This window comes from Onychomys torridus, chromosome 5 (genome assembly GCF_903995425.1).
Source record: "Onychomys torridus chromosome 5, mOncTor1.1, whole genome shotgun sequence".
Taxonomy (NCBI): Eukaryota; Metazoa; Chordata; class Mammalia; order Rodentia; family Cricetidae; genus Onychomys; species Onychomys torridus.
The window spans coordinates 61,794,801-61,810,364 of record NC_050447.1 but is presented as its reverse complement, the minus strand read 5'-3'; the positions used below and the strand labels follow the sequence as shown (position 1 = coordinate 61,810,364).

The following is a 15,564-nucleotide window of genomic DNA, read 5'->3' as shown; positions in this document are numbered from 1 at the left end:
TGTTCAATTTGTATTCAGCTTGATTTTTCCACTCATACAGTTCAAGATTTTTTTCCCTAAGGAATTGTGACCCCCCCACAATGGGCTTTTTCTTCCCACATCAATTAACTTAATCAAGATAACGTCCCACAGACATGCTCACAGTCCAACCCATTGTAGGCAATCCTTCACTGAAACTCTCTTCCAAGGTGATTCTTGGTTGAATCGAGCTGACAATTCATCACAGCACATGAAGAGCCCAATGTGGAAGCACAAGCTTGTAACCTCAGCACTGGAGACAAAGACAGAAAGATCCTGGGGACTTATGCCAGGCAGTATGCACACCACATATGCTTATATGGGCAAGCACACTTTCACACAATATGTATGCCCCATTTACACAAATAAAATAAAATTTCTAAAAAATTGAAGTTATCCAAAAGTATAAGCAGGATGTAATGGTCAGTGCCTATAATCGAAGCACTTAAGAAGGTAATGGAGGATGCCATTAGTTTCAAGCAAACCAGGGCTGCATGGTAAGTTCAAGGACAGCCTGAGCTCTACAGTGAGACTTTCCTTGTCTAAAAAACTAAAAACAGCAGATTTGTTGAAGCTGTACATTAATCATGTCTACCCTGTATTTTAGAATCACCTGTGGAGAGGAAATAATATACTTGAGACTGTTACACTCTCTATAGAACAAAGCTGACTGCTGAACTATGAGTTCAAAACCAAAGTACCACTGGCTATCAGTGTGCCTGAAACTTGTGTTGCCTGAAGTACCTTAACCAAAAGAGCTTATAGACTCAGATATATGAGATCACATTCATGAGTGGATGGCCTCATTTTGGAAATCTAGATAGATTTTTAAATGCATGTATTAAGTGTTGAGCAGATTAATCAATCAAATGATAAACTTTATACTTTTTCATCTAACTTTCATACTTTGATTACTATATATGCCTAAGTACTCTTATATGTTATAGTCAGATGTGTTCATGGGGGAAGGACCCATGACATATTTTTTTTTAATTCTCAATATACAAACTAGAGCATTCTTTATAAAAGAATAATTCACATTGTATTTAATTAATTATACTTTCTATACAACTTAGTCAAATGCATTTTAATGCTGTGTAGACTCACATAGATGAATCTGAAATACAGCCATTTAAAAATTTAGATTGCTTTCAGTTCACCATTTCAAATAAGATGATAATTTTCCATAGTTACAGAAGTCATGCTTTGTATTCCTGTAGGAATAGAATTTATGACAACCTTCCCACATTCTTTACTCATATAATTACTTTTGTGAAGTATGTCTTTTTTACAGATAAGGAAAATGGGTTCATTCAAGGAAATGACAAACTGCAAAGTTGTATAGCTTGCTTAGGTACAGAGGAAAACCTTAAACTGTGCATCCTGAATTTTCCTTCAGCAATCTTCGCTGTGTCTTAATTAAGTATTTTTGATTATGCATAACTATGATTCAGTTTTATAATTACCTCTTCAATTTTGTCAATATTGGTTCTAGTCCCCTAATGAAGCTTCTTCAGCAATGGAACATGCCTGAATGCTGACGTCTTCTCCTTGATGTGTTCCTAAGAGCAGAGCAGAAAGACAGAAGGAGAGTCCCTGAGATGACTACACACAATTCTCTGTTGGCATCACCACATCCCAACTGTGCACACTTCACTTCCTCTCTAAGTATCACATTTCTAATGTGTAAAAAAGAAAATGATAATAATAAAGAACTGGCTTCACAGGTTTGAAAAGTTGATGAAATAAAATACTTATGCACAAAAACAAGCTAAAATATATAGTTTCACATATTTAAAATTGAACTTCATTCAAGAGTTCTCAAAGAAGCCAAGACAGTATGCCTGTCTAAAACAACAAACAAATGTACTTGCATGCTTCTTCTGTGCAAGGTCCTGAACAGGTATGAAATGATGCTAACATCCCCATTTTCACTATTACTAATAAGCAAAGCATAAGGGATGTCCCACTATGTCCTATGACTCCTACTATTTGCCCTGGATACAAATAATATGCATGGAAGCATGCAGATAAGGGAACAAATATGTGAAAGGGTCTCCAAGGGATGAAGACTCAGATACAAGTAAGTTCTCAAGCAGAAATATGTTAAGAGGGCATTGCTGCAAGAAGATAAAATTAGAGGAATAATGAGAGAGGATCAGGTGATATTACCTCCATGCAGAGAGGGCTCTAAGCTGTTCAAATTTTGAATGAGGTGGGACAACTTCTGAGAATTGTCCATTATGTGAAATATTATTTATTTGCACTTTATTGTGATGTAATGCTGATCTTTTAAGATTTTAATATAAAGGAACAGAGGAGGCAGTGTACAACATGGCACCCAACAGCCCCATCGGTTGGTGTTCAGACCTGTTTTGTGTGATATCATCTTCTTGAATGTTGTTGACTTGTTCTGAACCAACTAAATACTGAGGCATGATGGGAGCTCATACCTGAGAATGGGGTGCACAAGCCTCTGCTTCTATCTAGGGCGATACTGATATCTCTTATTATCTTGCTGACTTGGCTCTCAAAGAACACAGCTACATGTAACTGAATCTCATCTCTAACCAGGAGCTTATAAGAAACAAAAGGCCCTCAGTCCATTAGTTTACAAGAGTAATAACCTACCTGCCAATCATGGATGCAAAATTAGAAGGCAATTTTCCCAGTTGAAAACTCAACTGGCTGATACCTTCAGTGTGACTTCCTAGGGGACCCTGTGCCACAAGTATTTGGCTTAGATAAACTTAGATTTAGATTCACAGAGACTATGAGATATCAAATGATGTTGCTTTATATCTCTAAGTTTGGGATGATGGTTACTAATAACTAATATATAACTAATGTAAATAACTAATGTATAATAGGGCAGTTGGAAACTAAAAGACTGACTGTGGGCAGGCAGATGTTTCCATGGTGTGAACCAGTTTAGAGGTAGGGAAAGTGACAAGGTTCCAGACCTGTTTCTCAGTGGTTTTGCTTTTAAAGGAGATTTTCTATTTAACATATCTGTGCAGGAGAAGATTTGGAAAAACAGCTGTACATGAAAAATCAAGATATGGACAAGACATAGATGGAGTTAAAAAACCTGGGGCTATGAATAGTGTATTGTATTTACAATCATTAGGAGTAAATAGTCCTTGAACACACTGGTGTTTCAATGATGGGAAAATGGTGGATGATAAAATGGGAGGGCCACAAGAAGACAGTGTTCTCTGAATGACATATGAGTAAGTACATTCAACAGCAGGAAAGGAAGTCAGTGAAAGTATCCACAGAGACCACAGAAACTTAAATATGACAGATGAAGTGTGAGCAAGAACCTAGCTCAAGTTATCCCTTCAAATAGAAATAATGTCTCTATTCTCTCCTATGATTAAGACATTTTTTTTACCTGCAAAGCACTTGAGTAAATGTATAAAAAAATAAAAATAAATAAATAAAACAGTTCTATTCTTTGAAGACAAAACCTTTCATTCAAAATAGCCTTACCATACAGAGCCCCATGGATTAACCTTCCAAATTAACAACTAAGCTTCCATGACAATAGACACTGCATTCTCGATAGATACACATCTTAACTTTATCATGAGAGATAGTCAGTCACCTTTAAACCTTCATGGTTTGAAGTTGGTGAGTCCCACAAAAATTTAAATTCCTTATTGATTCAGATTACTATTTATAAAAATATCTTCTAAGTCCTTCCATTCCAAGACTCATTTCTGCCAAATAAAAAGATAAACGAAGGAACAACATATTTTGTGAGGCCATTGCTTTGTTATTGCTACTGGCCATCCTGTTGAATTGCTATTCATGGTCCTGCAATTTGTGAATTGTTTTAAGTATATACCAACCTCATTTCCATATGTCATCTCCACTTCTTTCTTCTTTCCTTGAACATTACTATCCTCTAAATGTTAGTCAATGGGAATAAAAGTGGAAATCTTTACAAGAGGATTGGAAGTTATTTTCACAGAAGCTTAAATGAAAATGAGCAATTCATTAACTGCAGACTGTGATGCAATCTCTCAAGTTTATGGGTATTAGACAGCACATTAAAGCACAGATGTTAGAAATCTGAAATAGGGTACACAAGTAAAATAATTGCATGAGGAGTGCTAGATTTAAGATTTGTAGGTCACACTTTTTGAGCAGTAATACAACATACAAATAGAAAAGTCAAGGTTCATTGGGAAAGAGAAATAAAAATAAATTGTAAATATTATAAAGCTGACAAGTGCCATATGCATTACAAATCTTGGGAAAATTATACAATATTTGATTACCTGTCTGATGTATCATTTGTTTTACTTCCATTTCTGATGCTTTGATGAAATCCCTCTGACAAAGAGCAGCTTAAGGGGAAAATGGTTTATTTTAGTTCACAATTTCAGGGTATAACAGTCCATCATTGTGAGAAAGTCAAGACAAGAACTCAAGTCAGATCATACTCACAGTCAAGAGCAAAGAAAGACATAATAAAAAATACATCCTTATTTGCTTCTTATGCTGATCAAGACTCCCTAATGCTAGTGCCACCCACAATGGGCTGGTTTTCCTACATTAATTAAAAATCAAAACAGTCCTTGCCATTCATGCCCATAGTTCATACCTGTCCAGGTAATTCCTTATTAAGACTTCTAAAAAGGTAATTCTAGGTTTTTACAAATTGACAGTTAAAACTAACTAGACTTAGAAGTGATCTGAGCAAGGGCCAGGAGTGGTGGTACAGTTCTTTTAATCCCAGCACTTGGAGGCAGAGGCAGGCATATATCTGTGAGTTCAAGGCCAGCCTGGTCTACAGAGTGAGTTCCAGGGCTACCAGGGCTACATAGGGAGACTCTCTCTCAAAACAAAACAAAACAAAAATTCCTAATTGCACATCCTTGTTTTATGATTCCTTGGGGGAGAGGTGAACTATTCTTTGCTTCTTCACCAAAATGACTTTGTAACATAATTGTCTAGAGATAAAAGAGGGAGAATTTAAGCCTCTCTCTATTGCATGCCACCCAAATTATTTTTTGTGACTGGAGGAATGTCTTTCTGACTTGCTTCTTGCTGACAAACAATATTTTCCAACTCTCTAATCAAATTTGGTGAAATACTTCTTCCAGACATGTATACATGTTTCAAATTTCTCCCAGAATGTTTATTTTCTTATATTTTAACTAACAATAAATATTATTTAATATTTCTTTAAGAAATACCTGTTACAGTAAGTTATTATTTTCAGTGTATTATGAATCACTGTTATGCAATATATTTGCCATGTTAGCATAATTTATTTTCAGGTCAATTACAGTACTTAATTGTGTTTCCTTCATACTACTTTCATTTTTACTTTATTTTTAATCTTACACTGTTATAAATAATGTGAAGATATAAAGAATAAATACCATGTACATTCACAAAGTCAGAGTTTAGGATTTTTTACATTGTTGAAACATTCCAAAATGACCTTCAAAACTGACTTCATAATGAATGACATTGACTTAACTTCCCCTTAGACCAGCTTCAAAAATCCCCATGGCTTCTACCACCAGCTGACACAGGACACTGTTACCTAGGGGATGATGAAGCAAATTATGTCTCAATATATAAGGTCAAGCCCTTTTTGAGAAGATATACACAACACACAACTGTGTGAACTCTCACAGAGGGATACCAGGAAGTCCACATTTCATTGAAAAATCCACCTCTAGTTAAATGAATAGGAAACACAAACAGATTTAAATTATTAACTTGAGATTCCACAGTTTTGAGATGAAAAAAGTTAGAAGAAAAAAACATGATAAATCATTCCATTAGAATTCCAGACCTTTTCAATTTCTCCTTTAAATTCATGGCAAATCAAGTAAGGTGACACATTAGTCACCGGAAACAGATAATTTATGTGGTATAGAAAGCTTATCAGAAGCTTTTGCCTCAAACCCTTTTCAACTTTGCATTATTTGCGGTTTAACGCAAATATATAACTCACTCATCCGCTGATCCATCCCTTTGTTTTCTCCCATTCTCTACAATATGAGCACTACATACTGGTAGATAGACATAGAAGATACATGCTGTTCCTCCATGGGCCACACCCTAATCAGGGTGACAAGCAAGACAACAGAGGACAAAAGCACACTGAAATAAGTGCTGTAAAAGAAATAAGCATGGTTCCATAAACCCAGGATAGACTAGCTATAGGTTCTGCCCTTGAAAAAGACAATCAAAGAATAATATATCTGAGCCACGTGCTGAAAGACAAGAAGAGCAAATGTAGTCAAAGGAAAATGGATGACAACATGAATAGAAGAATAAAATTTATAGGAAGGATGAAGGTGTGTACAACTAGTGTCTATTAAATAGCTAACTTTGTGGGTAAGTTACCTATCTTCATATGCTACTTAATGATGGAGTCAGGATAAAATCATGACAAGATGACTGGAAAGCCATTTCTCATTCTTCAAAAATAATAATGGAAATAATCATAACAGAATAATAATATATAATTACATATTTTTATAATACATAAAGTAGTAAATAGCATGTCCCTTCCTATACAAGGCAGTTCACAAATTATTTTAATTTTTTTCTGGAATCTTCTACCAAACACCTTCATTTCACTCTTTTCTCTCTTCTTTAGAAATTTAAAATACTGTGCCATCGTCTAACAATATTTTTCTTAGGAATACATTATCTCATTGGAAATGAATCATGGTAATTCTGCAAATAAATATTGTAGCAAATGTTGTGGTTTTCTTATGAATAAGAAATCAAATGCATGAGAAGGAAAGTACTTGAGGGCCAGATCACAAAAGGAAAAACACTTCCAGGCTCCCCAAGGTCTTTGTTAAGGCTTCAAATTTATCGATCTGGATATCTATTATCTTGAAAGAAAATGCCCCCAACACTTAGCAGCTGAAATAACCATGACTTTGGGGTCTTAGCTGGTCTCTCATCTACTGATGGTAAAACTGAACCTTGAAAGGGCAACTGAGAACTGATAAGAACCCCCACCAGCTCTTCTCTGTATTCCTCTGTCTCAGTTTCTTTTTCTTCTTTCTTGTAGACTTAAGACGTTTTTCTGCTTCAAATATGAAATGTGCATATCATATAGGATCTTGTGCTTGCATGCTTGGTCTGCAGCTAGTGGCACTAGTTTGAGGAAGTGTGACAATTTGGGAGGTGGGACCTAGCTGGAGGAAGTTTATTCACAGGAGCAGCTCCTTGGCAGTCTAGTATCACCAAATGCTTCTTGTCTGTCTCTGTTTCCTGGTCCATTGTGATGTAAATTGAGATGCTTTATCAAATTTTCTCTGACATAGTGGATTGAACCATCTGAAGCCATGAACAAAAATAAATCCTTCTTCTTTAAGCCCCTGACTAGTATTTTGATAAAGCAAGGGAAAAATAACTAAGACAGACCTCTGACATAGTTTCTCTAAATATGCTAATTTGGGCTGTCTTCTAATAAAATAATGTTAGGACAATGGGACCATGACATACCTGCTCAGGATTCTAGTCCAAGCATCCTAGATAGCCAAGTCTACCTTGTCTTTTTTTCCATAGCCTAGTACATAAGATCACTTCTACCATCTGCTGTTAGTGACAAAACAGACATGTAGTGGCCTACATCCTAGAGTAGTACACAGGCTCCATCTCTCAATGGAAACAGTATTCAGGGCACACTGAAGAATGAGTGGATAATGACACTGTGGCCATCTTTGAAAAATACAATCTGCTTTGCTCGTTTTTCTATTGAATTTCAAGAATGGACTATTGAGAACTGATTTTTTTCCTATTACCTAATTACATGGCCATTAAATTAGAAGCAAAATCATTGACTTCAAAACTAGCTAAACATTTAACACACAAACACACACACACACACACACACACACACACACACACACACACACACATCACTGGGCAGGAAGGGAGAGCCCTAACGATCTAACTGTTTCTATTTCCCAAGTGCTGAGATTAGAAACACACACCACCTCCCAGAGCTTTTATTAAGTGAATTCTGAGGATTATATCCAGATTCTCATGCTTCTGAAACAAGCACTGTACTGCACTGTGCCACCAGTCCATGACTGACTCTTTCATAGCTACTCTTTACTGAATGAATGAACTTCTCCTGAGAACCTGTCCTAGATTCAATGTATGAGGCCAAATGCTGTTTTGCAGAAGGATTATGAGAGCCAAGGATACAGGCAGATGCAATGATTTTTCTGCCAGAAGCCATCTCAAGTGCCTCTTTGGGTTCCTGTATTTAAGTTCCTTGATCCTATACCAATACACAGGGCTTTAAAGAGGAACAATAAAAGAAGGAAGTCAATCAGGAGACTGCTAACTAGGCTAGCACTGAGTTAGGACGATTAAAGAAAGGAAGGAAAGGGACATGCATCAGTAATCTAAATAAAAGGTAATCAAATCCATTATCTTCAGAAAGTTTGACCTTTGCTCCGTCTTTAGAATATCAGGTTTAACCACTTTCCATTCCTCTTTTAGAGTTCTCTTTTCTAGTTGATAATCAGAAATAGAACTTCCAGAATAAACGGAAACCAACAGTCCAAAGTTATTTTATTCTAATTCTCTGAAATCATAAGGTCACATAGGCTTGATGTAGAGACTGGATGATATGGCTTACAAATAACTCCTTTCCACATTTCCAAGCATCCCCATTCTTATTTAAGACATTTAATATTTGTAGAGATTGGGTTGCTCCCACAAAAGGTCTATGAATGTTAGTCTTCAGCTCAGACAAATAGTAGAATCAACGAAACAGAATGCGCTGGTTCCTGACAAAGAAACACATTTGAATGTTGGGATGGGTGATTGGGTTGAATGCATCCAAGTATCTTGAAGCCAAGAAAGGATATTCATGCAAAAGCATTCTTTCTCATGCAGGAGGCTTTCTCAGGCCGACCCATCTTTGTGGGTCTGAGGCTAACAGGTCTATACAGCAGATTGTAGGACAGAGCTACATAGGGACAACCTGTCTATAAACAAACAAACAAACAAATACCAAAGGAAGCCCTGAGTTGCTCTCTTATGTAGAGCTTTGATTGATATAAATTTGGTTTTCAAAAAGATGTAAACATCACTGATTATATGATTTCTTATTATTTGATTTGAATCTATAAAATATGACACAAACTGACAGGTTGAGGGGAATCATATGAATCTCTCTTTTCCCCTTTATCATGAAAAGATTTTATAAAATACATATCATCTGTCTTTAAAATTAATCAGTGTTCATGTTTTTTCTATTCTAGAAAAGTCCTTTACTGTAGTTTGAATGTGCCCACCAAAAAGTTCATGTTGTAGAAATTGAATTCCCTTAAATCACAGCCGAATGACATTTGGAGACGGGGACTTTCAGATGTAACTATGGTTAGATAAAGTAGGATCCCCATGATGTCACTACTGACTTTACAAGATGAGGAAGGGTGCTTCAAGCTAGTACACTTGCTCACCCTTGATGTTTAATGCCATCTGCCTTTATGGTTACTGTAAGAAGCCCCTTAGTAGATACCAAGCAAATGCAGGCTCAGTGCCCTTTGACCTTCCCAACTTCCAAACCAGGAGCCAAATAACCCTTTTTACTCTTTAAATTACTCAGGCCATTGAACTCACTTATGGGAACAGAAAATGGACTCACATATACTTTTATAAACCTTTAAGCACTGCTGTTTTTATGGTGTGTCACAGAGATTAAGGAGGCTTCATGTATACTGAGAAAGCTTTCCACTGTGTAAACAATATCCCAGGAGAAAGCAGGAATTCAAAAGAAGAACACCATTCCTAAACAGTAATAGGAAACATGGTCTGTAAATGCATAAACTAGTGTTTCTGAAACATCATAAACTAAGGAGTGTCTGGGTTACTTGTGAGCAAGACAAAAGACAGAATAGCAGCAGGTCTTGGTAGGAAATAGTCCTCATAGAGACAACTAAAGCTATCTTGATCTGGGAAGCCATAGATGTTGAAGGTGAACTTAATGCATTTGATCTGGTCAAGTAGGCTAAGAGTGGAAGCTAAGGTTGAAACACCACTCATAAAAGCCGTTCAGGTGAAGTCGGACTAATGCTTCCCTTTAAGACTCTTGTCAGAGCATTTCAACTCTGTCTGTCTCAGACTAAGGACAAACTATCAATTGCTGCCTTCTCTTGGAAACCTTAAGTTTTACACAGGTATAAAGAGATGGAAGGGGGGTAAGTAGTTAGCTTGGTCCATAAAGTACTCTTCCACAAGCATGAAGTCTCGAGTGTGATTGCCAGCACAGATGAGAAAATGCCAGGCATGGCAGACTGCACTCATAATCCCAGCAGTGGAAAACCATGACAGGTGGATTCTTGGGGCTTACTAGCCAGCTAGACTAGGAGGAAAAAAAGAAAAGAAACAATTTTGTCAGCTCCTGAGATAGGACATCCGAGAATGACCTCTTTACCCCACCCCCCCACACACACACCAGGGAAGGGGGGATATTAAAATATTTTTCATTAAAAAGAAAACTTAAGCAATCCTTTGATAACCCTCCAAACTTGACAAACATTATAGTATTTTCTTTCTCTTCGCTATGTTAGTGAATGTTCACAGTATTTAATCTTTAAAGCTCAGTCTAGTCGTCAGGCTATCTATCTCTTTGCTTGTTTGACTTCACAATAAAACAAAAGGGCTTTAAACTGTTACAAGCAGACATAATGAGGACATGAGCTCTGGTTTTGGAATGATCCAGATGATCTGACTCTGACTCAAGCCCTGTCACTAACTGTACACACAGGGCAACTTACTCTCTTAAACCTGAGTATTTCATTCATAACCTAAAGATGATAAAAGCTCCCTTTCTGAGTTGTCTTGCAATTTAAAGATACCCATACATCCTCAAAACGCTTCATAAAATAGGAGGCACCAGGCAAGTGTTCTCTGCCTAATGTAACTGGAATGACCTTTATATTCAAGGTTGTCTGCTAGATGTCAAAGGTGAGGCCAAAACCACGAGATCAATATGAGTAACAGACACTGCAAAGAGTCATATTTAATTGCGACACCAGTTGAAGGAAAGTCATACAATTTAATTAGACTATCTCTACAGAAATTCTCCAAGTGAGAGCTATTTCTAGGAGAGGTTGAGAGCTTAAATGCTAAAACAGACCAAGTAAATTATGTCCTGAGACTTGAAGGTTACAAGGAAGAAGAGCCAAAGAACAAGCATGTAAGTAACCTAAGAGTGGACAAAAGGCGCATGGCCCTAGTAATGGAGGCTGCAGGGAGCGCTGGAGACTGCAGGATAATGGGAAGTACTGTGAAGATTTCATCTGTCTAGCTTTCACATAGGGGAAACTTGGAATCAATCCTGCTTAATTTCTGATATTTTAATTAGGAGATAGACTCTAGAAGTGAATACAAATTCTTTAGCTTGGGGATTAAAGAGGTTAGTTGACTATTTGCCTAACATGCAGAGAGCCCTAGGTCTGCTCTTCAGTAAGCACAAGCCTGGAGTGATGGTGGTATGTTCTTATAATGTCAACATATGGTAGGTGGAGACAGGAGAATCAGAAGTTCACAGTTATCCTCAGATATAAAGGGAGTTCAAGGCCAGCCTCGGCTATATGAGATCCTGCCTCAAAGTAGATAGAGGAAGACAGAGAGACAGAGACAAGAGACTGGGGGGCGGGGCGGGATATAGATGGACATACAAACAACAGTAAAACTAAGATCAGTTTTTAACATAAACTCATATTTTCACTGAAATAAAGCCTGTACCAATGTTGGAGATCAGAAAACAAGTAAGGGTTCAGATCTGTTTGTAGATTTGGACCCTCCTAAGGTGAGAGAGAAGCTGTGAGCTGAGCACACAAAAGTTGGAGCTGAGTTGCTGCCATGTTCACTAAAACAAAGTTGGTTGTGTGGAATGTGGGTATTCTGATGCTATCAGAGACAGAAGCCATAAGAAAACAGAAGTCTAAGTCAAGTCCTGGTCTTTTATGGGAAATGACCTTTGATCCTTTGATACCATCTTTCCTAATATGAAAATGATTTTTTCTTCTCCCACCCTCACCCCAACAACTTGCTAAACATTTCTCAAGTCAATGATACACCAAGATGAAACTGATAGTTGTCACTCTGACCAGAGTCCATGAAGATAAAGGGAGGTTGGACAACAGATGAGTGTGGAGAAATGTATGTTGACTGCCATGTTCATCTGGGGTCAGCTGAGCCACTGTGACCCCAGACTCCCCGGAAGAAATTAACGTGCAACTGAGTTCTGCTATTTTTACAGAAATGTATTCACAATGTTTCTGATAACAAAAGGAACAGTGTGCACAAAAATAAACAGCACTATAAAACAAAATAAAATCCTGCTGACAGAAAGATTATGTTTGATTATGGAAAGAAAATACTGGTTTACTCAAGAATAGAAATTTTAATCTTTTCCCTTTTTTTCTTTATCTTTTATTTACTTACTAGTTTTTGGAGGTGATGCTAGGGATTGAACCCCAAAACCAGGACCTTTCACATGATAGGCAAACGTTCTAACACAGAAATACATTCCAAGAGAGATTCCTCACTGTTTATGCCAAGATCTCAGAAATCAGGACAAATAAAATGATGAAAATCGAGTCTGTCAATCTGTGCAGTACTTGTACACAGGGCCGGCCTGTGTGCAGGAAAAAAAGATGCAATGCTAACAGTGTTAATAATACACAGATTTTTTTTGGCATTTTTTTTCTCTTTTGTAATTACATATGTACAGGTTTGAAACCATTCTAACAAACTCCTTTCATCTAAACCACTGCAAACATAGTGATTTGCTTTTGTTGTGCATTTTCAGCAAGATGAGCTGTGGGCACAGAAGTAAAGGTGGAATGGGGAGGCTTACAGCAAACAGCAAATGCTATTTGAGTTGGCAAATAGATATTTACAATTACAAAAATGATGTAAAGACACAAAAATGAGTCGGAAAGATACACATGGAGATGATGTTTGCTCCACCCACATTTTCCTACATACCCTCCAGAAATTCTGCAACTACTGTTTTGCCGGGCTTATGAAAATAATAGCCTGCCTCAAACAAATCCCAATACTATTGGACTTATGTCACGCTAACTATGCCACGAGTTAAGTACTCAGAATAACCGGCTGTATGCCTTGTTGCTCAAATCTATCCACTTAATTTAGTCATGTGTGTTTACAAAAGGCCATTATATATGCTAGGCACAATGACAAACTTAGGGCCTTCCTGGCCACCCATGGTCACCCATGACCTTGCCCACAGGCAGCTTTCCCCTCTCTCTGCATTACAAACCTTCTTATCTAATGCTTTAAGATTCAACCTTGGTTTTAAAAACAAGACTGTTTACGTTTGTGTGCACAGTCACAGGTAGAATACCACTGTGCAGATTGCATAGTTGATAGATAAAGGAATTATGCCATCAAAAGTATGAATGGGAGAGATATGCAGATGTTTGGACGAATATGGGAAGGTTATCTCATGCCTTGGAAACCTTCAGCTTTGAAGGTTCATTAGTCTTAATGTTGGCATCTGGGACTTAACTTTACCAGAAAGTTCTCCTGAGAGTGAAGACTGTCTGGGGCTTCTTTATAACTTCTTCTGCCTTGAATGCTTTGGAGTAGCTAGAGAGCATAGAAAACAAATGAAATAAATGTGAGTCTGCATGCAGCACAGCCCTTTGGGTGTGTGATAATGATCTGGTAATAATGGCTTCCCACCAAGTAATCCAAGGTATTTCATGGTTTGTCTGGTTTAACCAGTTAGGGTTGAGGAGAAGTACACCCCCTCAGTGAGGTAAGGCATCTTGGAATGAGGGCTGGGGTTTACTGATAAGCAGAGAGGCGATGTGTCCTCCACTTCTATGAGAGTCATTATATACATCAGCCAGTACACATGAGTCATTTTTAACCCAAATTATGTGTCTCAAAAAGAAACTCTCAGCATGTATTCTTATTTCTCACCTGTTGCCAGAATCTGTCATTCAAAGTGAGCTAAGGGTATTTACATTTTTAGTCACAGTACTCCATATCTTACTGTTCAAATTCTGTCCTGGTTCATCTGAGGCATGCATGGAGTTCCCTGTGACATCAGTCATAAGTGACCTATTTATCTCTACCCCTGAGGCTGCTGATCTGAAAGTAGAAATTTTAAGGGAAAGAGCATCAGAAATGCATTACTTTCTGTGTGCATAATTAGTAATCGGAAAAACCCAGAAAAAGGTAGAAAGGCAAAGGGAAAAAATTCTCTGAGGTGCCTGAGTTTATGTAACTAACTCACTCAGTCCAAGAACTCACTGAAAAGTTAGAAATGCCTCCCGCACATCAGATCAATGTTTCTATAATCAGCTATGTTCTCGGTGCTAACACACACCTTCAGTTAAAGAGTGCCTCAGCAAGTTGCCAAGGGATAACAGGCCCAGACTCTGAGTTAACAAAACATTACCTCATCCACAAACAACTCCATTAACCGTTCAGACCCTAAGGTCAAAAATCCTTTTTCGAAGTTTCTGGAAGTTTCTCCACTTTCAAAGCAATTACAAATGTGACCTTTTTGTCTCCCTAAGAGCAGACAGCTCAAGGCAACTTTGTCCTAATCAATACAAGGAGAGAACCTCAGGATTTCTTTAGAATGTCTGAACAAAGAGGTACAGTGTAATTTAAGAAAAACACTACTCCGACTTACACGGAGATAAATATGAAGAGAGAACAACCCAGCAAGTGCTTCTTGGGTGGGGGGCGGGGGGGGGGGGAAATCCTAGAAGCTAAGGGAAAATGGAATCATGGCAATAAGACAGTGTGGGGCAATGAGGGATTATTGGGTGGTTTGGGCATGACTCCAGTCAACTTAGAAGCAGAGAGACAAAAGTCATCTTCCACTTAGTTCAGGTGGTCATCCCTTCCTTCCCTTCATAGTTAGAGCTCTGCCCAGACATCCTCTAATGTAAAGGGAAAATGACAGATAAGGGTCTCATCCACCATAGGGATAATAAAAGCTAGAAGCTGATGCTGATGTCATGGGGACGAATAAAAACAAAACAGCAATCTGGCTGTTGAATGCGTGCTTACCTGAATGTTAACATGGTCGCCAGCTATGTGAATGTCCTCGTATAAATAAGGTGAACTGGGTCAGCTTCTCTGTCTCTCCAAGGGAAACTAACTTTCTGAGTAGCTTCAAACAAAAGAAGAAAGCAGAATGATAAGCAGAGTGCAGACTGTCTCACGCATGTCATGGCTTTCTTCTGAGTAGGTATCAGGCAGGTAAATAAGGGGGAGCAACTTGGAGAACAAGTTTCCTTGAGCTATGTTTAATTGCAGAAAGGGATCTAATCTGACTGCAGTGATCAGTCTGCTTTGGGCTAGCTCAAAGATCTTCTAAAGTTGAGCCCATCAGGACCTCCTGCAATGCTGGGTCCTTTCTATAAAGAGTCCCACAACAAAAATCAAACTAGCAAGCAAACAGAGACATAGTGTGTATGCCTTTAATCCCAACACTCAAGAGTCAGAGGCATGTTGCTCTCCCTGAGTTCCAGATCA

General features: G+C 37.9%; 1 long non-coding RNA gene across 2 annotated transcripts; it reads right to left on the bottom strand.

The window, feature by feature from the left end:
- Positions 1-4,318: 4,318 nt before the first annotated feature.
- On the bottom strand, positions 4,319-15,196 carry LOC118584794. 2 transcript variants are annotated; one of them, XR_004945062.1, is made up of 3 exons: positions 15,097-15,196; positions 13,579-13,653; positions 4,319-4,376 (listed from the first exon to the last, which is right to left on the bottom strand). It is a non-coding gene; the product is annotated as an uncharacterized LOC118584794 (long non-coding RNA). The 2 variants fall into 2 exon arrangements; XR_004945063.1 differs by lacking the exon at positions 4,319-4,376 and adding an exon at positions 8,579-10,393.
- Positions 15,197-15,564: the final 368 nt, after the last annotated feature.